The sequence below is a fragment of the Maylandia zebra genome, linkage group LG12, assembly GCF_041146795.1.
Source record: "Maylandia zebra isolate NMK-2024a linkage group LG12, Mzebra_GT3a, whole genome shotgun sequence".
NCBI lineage: Eukaryota > Metazoa > Chordata > Actinopteri > Cichliformes > Cichlidae > Maylandia > Maylandia zebra.
The window spans coordinates 10398334-10407528 of record NC_135178.1 but is presented as its reverse complement, the minus strand read 5'-3'; the positions used below and the strand labels follow the sequence as shown (position 1 = coordinate 10407528).

Here is a 9195-nt window from a genome sequence, read left to right as displayed (position 1 = left end):
ATATTTCTGCACTGATGATGATGCTAACGACACCTCCTTTTGTTTATAAATTAACAGCTATCATTCCCATTAGTTTACATCTTTCACATCTCATGCAACAGATGAGAAATGCGCAAGCATGTCTTAATGAGTTCATGAATCCATGGCTGCGCTTAAGACAATAGCATGCCAGGGGGCTAAGTGCTGGGTGTATTTTGGGGCAGGGCGGCAACCCCAACGCTGGGCCCGACAGGCAGTGGAGGAGGAGGTTGAGCCAGAGCAGGTGTCTCGGCTGACATCTGTTTCAGTTCACTGGGGAAACACAAGCACCCTGCAGCTACAGCACTGACAGTGCCCTGGCTACATATGACCAAGGTAGAATCTTTCCACTTCTTCTTCTTGTTTTTGATTTATCATCCAGAGGATGTAGCCTCTTTTCCTTAAGAATTGTGGTTTTTTTCTCTCCTTTGTTTATATAACATTAATGATTCATGTGGTAAAATTAGACTGTTGTGTGAACATGTGACTTTGCACTGGATAATTTTTTCCCTACTTTTTCTTGCTTCTTACACTTTTCTATATTCTATGTTCAGTTTTTAAGCTTAATCCATGAGAAAAACACGATGTATTTATGTCAGGGCATTAAGGGGATTCGACCCAGATCTCTTACAGACATTAAAGAAAGAAATCGTTGGATCTTCAGTCTCATGTAATATTGATGCTGTCGTGTTTACTCATCAACCCACTTTCCTCCTGAATCTAATCAAGCTGACAACACAAACCCACAAAGCTGTTGATTCAAAAGCGCTATCGATCCAAGTTTGGGTTCCATTGACCCAAGTGCATTTTTAAAGACTTTGTAGTGTAATCAAAGGCTCTGTGGACAGGCTCTCTTCTCTATGACCTGAGCTCTGCAGACATATATTATATTTTGCCCCTATAGATCATATACAGCCCAGATTGCCTTATTCTGTGCATTTCTCATGATCAGACATTGATTTCCCCGTGTGCTTCTCAGACAATGGATGATGATGATAAGACTAGGATATCATGGCAAGTGTGGAGGAGGATGATCTGCTGAGACAGGTTTATGCTGAATTGAGGATGGGGAGGTGGAGATGGTGTTGGTGCTAGTGGGGGTGTCTGACAGCAGTATCTGATAGAAATTCTGAGCATGCACTGGGGTGATGGTGAATCCCAGTCCATATGCGTCCTGTAAATAAAAGAAGCATTATCACAGTAATCTAACCTATTTCCAGAACTCCACATTTCATGAAAAATAAACATGCAGCAGTTCTGATCTCTGCTCCTTTGCATATATTTTATGATCAGGGCAATTTTAGTAAGCCCTGCCAGAAATTGCACTGACTTATTTTGCAGCTAGTACTGTATATGTTTTTCTCTTTCCAACGATTTGCTCTTTTGCCCTTGTGTTCGAGGCATAATTTTATTCTGCTCACACACTCTCCCGTTCCAGCCAAGAAATTGCCATTGTTTATCTCACAGCAGCCAATAAGCTCCTGTAAAAAACAAAAATGTCAGGAGGTGAAATTGATCCTGGGTCATAGATGCTTTGTCCATTTTGACATATTTAGTCATCTTTCTGGGACTGAGGTATAGATGTCTGGGCAACACCTCCTGATCGTAGCCTGGGTTTATTGGCAGTAAACCTGCATGGTTGGATCTTTGAATGTGTCAGCTTACATTTGAGCATTTCATATTTAAAGAAGGTACATTAATATGTATGTGCATATATATTTATATATGTATCTTGATGGTAAAGACACTGAAAGGCCTTATTAGTGATGTAAACTTTCAAAGAAGTCTAGTACCTCATTAACTTGTTAACATTACAATGAATCATCAATGGGGACAATCCCTGGATTTGTAAACTTGAAAAGCGGTGCTTTTTGTAGCCTTGTGATTTGGACTTTAAAGAGACCAGCACTCCACAAAGGTAATTAAATAGGCAAAACATTTTGTAACTGAATGTGTTGGTACAAAATCAAACCTTTTAAACCTTTGTACTGCTGCTAGGTCACCTGAGAATTATCTGAGGTAAGAGTTGGGTTTAGCTTTAGTCACAAACTAAATAGTCCAAACTGAAAAAACTTCAAAAACCATATCATGTTTCAAATCATGTCTGAAACAATTTGGAATGACAGTTTTTCTGACTTAACAGAAACCCTATACCTGTTTCCAGATGGATCATCAATGATCTTGGGGATGTTAAAAGGTTAAAAAAAGAATCAAAAGTGGGCATCAATTATCTCTATGAAATATTTTTATTAAGTACTGTCTTACTGACCACTCAAGACTAGATCTACCTGGCCAGTCAGCCTAACATATTTCACTGGATTGCAGAAGAAGGATGTTTTTTTCCCTGTGAAATGATAGTGCTAACCTCTGAACAGATTATATTATTAAATAAACATAAAAAAATGTACTTTGCACCTACCTTGCATCTTAAGATGTAGAAGAAACACTACAAATCGGAACATAAATGGGAACATAAATTTACATTTTTGGCTGTCAAGAAGGACAAGTTAAGATAAGATAAGATAAGATAAGATAAGATAAGATAAGATAACCTTTATTAGTCCCACACGTGGGAAATTTGTTTTGTCACAGCAGGAAGTGGACAGTGCAAAAGTTATGAGGCAAAAATTAGAATACAATAAGAATAAATACAGTACACAACTGTACAGAATAGAATAAAATAAAATACTATATACAGTAGAATAAAATAAAATAAATATACAATAAGATAAAAATAGAATACAAATACAAATACTATATACAACTGAGTAAAAATACAACGATGACAGAAAGGATTATTGCTACCCTAGAAAGTTGATTTTATTTATCTAAAGGCAGTGTTTTCAGAAGTTATGTTGAGGCCCAGTAATCAGCTCTAATGTATTATTGGAGAGACAAAAATTGACTTTTGCTATCCATTTTTGTACAGTAAAAGTCCAAAATTATTGTCTGTTTGTGGGAGAATCCCAGCTAGAGGGCTTTTGTACCAGCAGCTGTAGCCTCATAATTATCTGCATGACTGAGCGTTCATGCAACAAAATGCTGAAAATAAATGACTTAGTGGCACTCGAGATGGGTTGTATTAATCAATAAACACATTTATAATACATGTTTAGCCTTTTTTGACTGGGGATTCGTGGCTTCTTTGTTTCTGTTGTTCTATTTAAAAAATGCAAAGAATTTTTCAAACAGTGCAAAATTCTTGAAAGAGCAGTGTTATATATAATAGATGAACCTACATAACTGGGCTTGTGAGTATGGTATGTGTGGAGCAGTTCACTGCACCATCCATATACTTGGTAAATACTGTTATAGGGGGTGTCTAACAGCCGTGTTTGTGGAGACACGGGTCCCTCCAGCCTGAAGTCACTGATGATCTGGCATCAGCCTGTCTGGGAACAGGATTAGTGGGTGAATATGGAGGTAAGGACTTGTAGATAGATCAGCGGCCACTAACTGAGCCACACATGCAAACAAGCGCATTATCAACAGGACTAATTTAGCTACATTACTGAGCACATGTCTGCAGTAGATCGATGTGCTGTTTAATTCCCTTCATGCAGATCCTAGAATATGATGTGATTGGTACAAGAATATAAGTTATAGGTAAACTGATCAACTCGTATAGTAAACAGAGAATCCCTCTCATTGATGGTCGTATTCTGCAGCAATTGTCTTTGTGGAACAAATTTAGTCTATATTGGCAGCAGCTATTTAATCCAATAGAGCTTTACTTTTATGGCAATATTATTGTTCAGAACAGTCGCCTCCTGCATTTAAGATTTTGCTCAAGTCATTATCATTTTGTTGTTACAGAAAGTCCACATTAGCTTTAATCCTTCTTATGAGAAATCCAAATAACCGTCTAGCTGGGATATAGCTTAATTAGATGGGATACTGAACGCGTATACACCCTATCCTATTAAGTTCTGGATTTTGCAGTCTTTGTTAATTGAGTTCAAACATAAGCTTGTTTTGAATTCTGGTCAGACTAAGTGTATGCTGTTTCAATACATTTTTCAGCATTATTTTACGTAGTTATTTGTCAGCTATAAATGTAAATACAATTATGATTGTAGATAAAATGTAATGTAAAAAAAAATAAAATTGCATTAAAAGCAGTTTCTCAATGAATATATTCAAAAATCAATAACTAAACATTTCCTTTAGTTCTTTTTTTGGCTTTTTCTTAAAATTTCATCCCTAATAAAGCAATGTAATTATTATCCCATCTAGACCCAAATGTGAAATACTACTAACTGTGTTTAGTCTCTGTTTTGGCCTCCAGCAACACTGTTTAATGGATTGGTTTTATTGTGCAATGCTCCTGCTCAGAGCCTATGCACAGCTTTGCAGGCTGTTGCCTATATGGTGGAGTTGTTTAATGTCACCAGGTAACAAAATGTGAAATACGCAGTCTGTGGGCTACTGTAGTCTTATTTGTGCTGCTCTTGGGTTTTCAGCCAGTTTTGGAAATAGAAATTATAATATATAAAGACTTTCTCTATAGTGAAGTGAAACTTAATGTCAAAAACAATAGACACTGTGGATATTGTTTCTCGGGGTGTTTCTAGAGAGTTTATCCAATGTTGTCCATCCAACTTGCAAAGTTAAACCAGAAATACTGTGAAAACATACTTAACTGTACTGTGAAATAATTTTTGATTTTTGCTGGACATCAAAACTTGCATCCAGAGATTTTAAAAATGACGTGATGTGTACCTCCAGAGGTAGGTCCGTTTGACCTTTGACCCTTGTAGGATCAATTGTCTCCTCTAACCTGTTTAAACTGGGAGAAGGTCATGTCCCTTAGAGACACATGGTGGTTACAACCTTGACCTTGTGTAACACAGCCACCTCATCTGAGTGCCTTGATGTATATTTAGGTGTGTTTCAACAGTTATTTGCTTTTGGGTCATCACCAAAGAATGCACTAAGTGAAGTTTGTCATCAAAGTGTTTTCAAAATCTTTTGAGTGCACAAGAGGAAGGATGAAAGAGGAAGGTTAAATGGGGGATGAAAAATGCCATTAGCAAAGCCTGTTCAAGGATGGAGCTCCATAGCTGATATACACACACACACACACACACACACACACACACACACACACACACACACACACACACACACACACACACACACACATGGCTGTAAATACACATGCACAATGCCCTTCCGGCAGGCAGATATTCAGGAGATTTAGTTCCTTTTGAATATGTAATGAGTTTAACATGCATGATGAGCCGCTGGTTGATTCCTGGTGAAGCAGCTGTGATCCACACAGCACATTCAGGATTATCTGCCACCAAAGATAACGACAAGAACAAAGCCAGGGAGAGCGCTGCAGGCAGAGGAAGCCCTCGCTCTTCAGCAGCGAGTCCCTCATGGCTTATTTGATTGGAGAATTTCCCCCACATTACCTTTGCATGCCTCTAGGCTGGGGTCCCCTTTTGGGGGTGGGCAGCCTTGGGGGAGGCAATGTTGGCTGTGGAGGCAACAAAGCATTAGCAAATATTGTTCTTTGAATGATTCTGTTAAAAATAGAACAAAACTTCTTAGAGCTCTGCTTTCCATCAATTCAATCCACCCAATAGACTGAAGAGCCATGCAGCTCAATAGTATGTAATCTGTAGAGAGGTCTTTGGGAATTTAGTGTAATTCTATAGTAGTAGCCAGATTCTAACTACCTAACAGACCTACAATCTCATCTGCAACATGTGTGCTTTGATTGAGATGTGCATGTTAGCAAAAAAGCAACTGTGCAAAAAGTTACAGCTCTCATATATGTTCAGGGTCCTGCAACATACCTGGTTCCACAGTATTCTAACCTTCCCTAATAATGTCATCAAGCATTAGTATTATATATGTTGGCACTGTTTGGTGTTGCGCATAGACAGTAACATATTAGCTATTGTTTTGTGTTTAGTGTTGATTATTTTGTATTGTTGGCTCTAGTACCTAAGGTACCAGACTCCCATTGATCACCCTGATCAATTATCTTGAAGATGAAGATGAAGTGTTTTAAGTGGGCAGTTATTGTAGAAAAGCATAACTTCCATTCCATTTACTATTTTTAGTCCCTATAACACAAAAAAGAGACACATTAGTCAACAATAATTTATGACAACTAATTCTGGCATTTAGATAATGCAAGGATAACTGCTGGCCTACAAAACACATTTCATAAACTCAACTGTTGTACTTTTTTACTATTAGTTTAATAGTTTTAGCCTTAAACTATAATATAATACGCATCCATCCATTCTCTAGTTAGAGAGACCCTGGTTACATCTTGGACAGGTCACCAGTCTGTTGCAGGGCTAAAACATAGAAACCTATCCCCACTAACTGCATGTCTTTGGACTGCGGGAGGAAGCCGGAGCACCCAGAGAGAACCCACGCAAATACGGGGAGAACACGCAAACTCCACAAAGAAAGAATGTTACATAGACTATCATAGTCCACTTGTAAATCAGATCCAAAGTAGCGATTATGGAATAAAAGAGTTATTATAAAGTCATACATCTGAAGCAATAATGTTTGTAATAAAGCTACCTTTCAAAAATGTAATAACATGAATCAATATTTTAACACTCTGTACACTTTATTACATATCTCCGTACAGTTTTTATACATATTTCCATACATTGTTACCTGTATATATGAACTTTAGTTGGTTATGTATAGGATTACTTTGTGTCTTCCTTTTATATTTCATATTCCCCTTGCTATAAGAGCTGTGTAACACCCAAATTCCTAATTCATGGGCTAAGAAAAGTCTATTCTATTCTATTCTAATATTAGTCACTGTAAATTTTGTATTTAAAAAAATATCCATAAAAAATGAAGACAGGAAATTCCGTGCACTTCCTGGTACTTTACAATGTATTCTTACAGATTTTTATTCAGTTTACTTAGGATGCCATTACTGATCAGACTGGACCTACAGTGAGCCTAGCTTTCCTCTTGTGCACGCATCATTTCATTTATTTATTGACTAGTAAATAGTAAAATGTAGATGCATTTATTATGGAATCCAGGAGTGGATAAATAAATGTGGAGTACAGGAGGTGTCACTCCCTGGTTTCAGATTTCTACTTTCATGTCTACTCTGCAGATAATGAAGTACAGTATTTCTCCTTGTATCGTGGAACAAAAAGAAGGTAGGCTGTCCTTAAAACCTTTTGTAGTGCTAAAACATACAATGCCAAACAGGTGACAGGTTATTGTGCTCCAAAGGCTTTTAAAAACTGCTTCTACACAATGCTGTTGTTGTTGCTGTACACATAGTAACACAGTAACTCTTAAAAATATGGAATATTGGAATTTCTAATTTTTGTGAAAAATATAAACTCCATACAAATTCAAATATTTCAAATATTAACAAAAAAACTGACATTTTTGATTTGCCCATAAACCATTAGCAGAAATTTTAAATATGCAATTAAAAAAATCTGGTACTGGTAAAGGGAAAAAGTCATGAAAATGGAATGATTGGGAAACTATAACCTTCAAAGCGACATAGGAGAAAAGAGAAAGTCATATTTCCATCATGTTTTCTGCATCTCTCATATTCTGTTCTCTCTTTTTTTTAACATTTCAGGTTTGAGTGGCACTTCATTTATATCATTGCGTCCCCTTTTCCTGCTGTGGTTTGATTGCACCTGACTGAGCACCACTCTAGCACCAATTAGTGCCGCCATCTGTTTTTCTTGATGAATCAATCCCTAATATAAAGACACTGGGTAGAAACATGAATTCAGTTCAGTTTGTTTCTGCAGATTCTTTATTTGGCTGGAAAGCTAACTGATCTGAGTAGTAAAGTGATTTATACATATACTTCATCAGTGCAAATATTTCATATGGACAATTAGAATTCTGGGTCAAAACCCAGAAATATTAACTCTATCCCATTGAATGTCACATGGAAATTGCTTCAGTGATAACAGCACATCATATATTAACTGCAAAAGGCCTATACAGAAGTAACATCATCCTTTCATTCCCCTGCCTCTGCACTTCTTACCACAAGCCTTCTAAAAGTTTAATGGTTCTGCAGGTGCTCTCTTTTTCTGCTGGAGTCTCTCATTTTAACCTCAAGCCATTGTGGTGTAAGATGATCGGTGCAGAAGTCATTGAGAGTCCCAGCGTTTAACTTGAGAGAGACCTTATTAGAGGCAATTCAGTGTGCTTCTTTTCAGAGCCACTGACACCTCAAGCAGCAGCCGCTCACTAAGGTTGTCCAAAGTTGAGGCGGCTGTTTCTGAAGAAGTGTATTTTTTGTCACAACTGTCTGAGATGGAAGTTTCTTGACTGACATGATGACGACCACTAAAACTAATGACTTGGCTTTTGGCTCGTATCTCCAGATGAGGCTCTTGACAGTGGCAGCGGTCGGGTAGATTTGTGTAAAATGATCCTCAACTTGACAACAGCACGCCAAAGGAATACTAAGCTCATAAAGTTATAAAAAGCCTGAATTCTTTATCAGTTACTAGTGGTTATTTTACTATTCCCCATAGCTGTAATGGCTCAGGGAAGCCAGTGGATAAATTGTACTCTATTGAAATAGGAAAGTGCATGAAATAGAATATCTGTGTTACACTTTTTTGTTCTAGAAATGAAATGAGGCTTGTTCTATTTTCCCTCTTCGTTTTCTGTGGCATCTTTAAACAAGATCTCCAGCGGCGGGTGAGGGGGAGTTTCAGTATTCAGCCTTCTCTTGCTTCCAGTCTCCTGCTGGACTTGAATAACACAGTGACCTAGTTAGGAGGGAGCTGATGATCTCCCCCCACCTTGTCACCAGTGGAGACTAACGGATGAAATAATTTCCTTCTGTACGTGATGCCTGAAACAGAGCTTTCATCCAAAAAAGAGTGGACCCAGGCTTAGCCCAGACTTGTGTGACACACAGCGCCTGTCTTATCAATGCAAATGATCCGGCTCCCTGGTGATTTTGGCACTGAGACCTGGCAAAAAACAAACCCCCCCCAAAAAAGCCCTCTGCTCATCTGGCCCCAGCTTTTCTCTGGACAGAGCGAAAAACCTGCCAAGTGGGGGAGGCTTCAACTTGCTACAGTCAAGTGGTGTTGGCAACCAATTAATGGGAGCAAAAGGGTATAAAAAAGCACCTTGCACGGCGCTTTTCTCAGGCTCCCGTTTCCATGGGCACAAGCT

The 9195-nt window shown here is 38.1% G+C and overlaps 1 protein-coding gene across 3 annotated transcripts in view; it reads left to right on the top strand.

The window, feature by feature from the left end:
• Positions 1 to 235: 235 nt before the first annotated feature.
• tncb (tenascin Cb) overlaps positions 236 to 9195 on the top strand; it is a 114236-nt gene continuing 105276 nt past the window's right edge. For 2 of the 3 annotated variants that reach the window (XM_076890681.1, XM_014409216.3), the window contains exon 1: positions 236 to 354. The gene's annotated coding sequence lies outside the window, so the exon portion shown is untranslated. The remainder of the gene's footprint in view (positions 355 to 9195) is intronic. The other variant, XM_014409218.3, reaches the window with a different exon arrangement.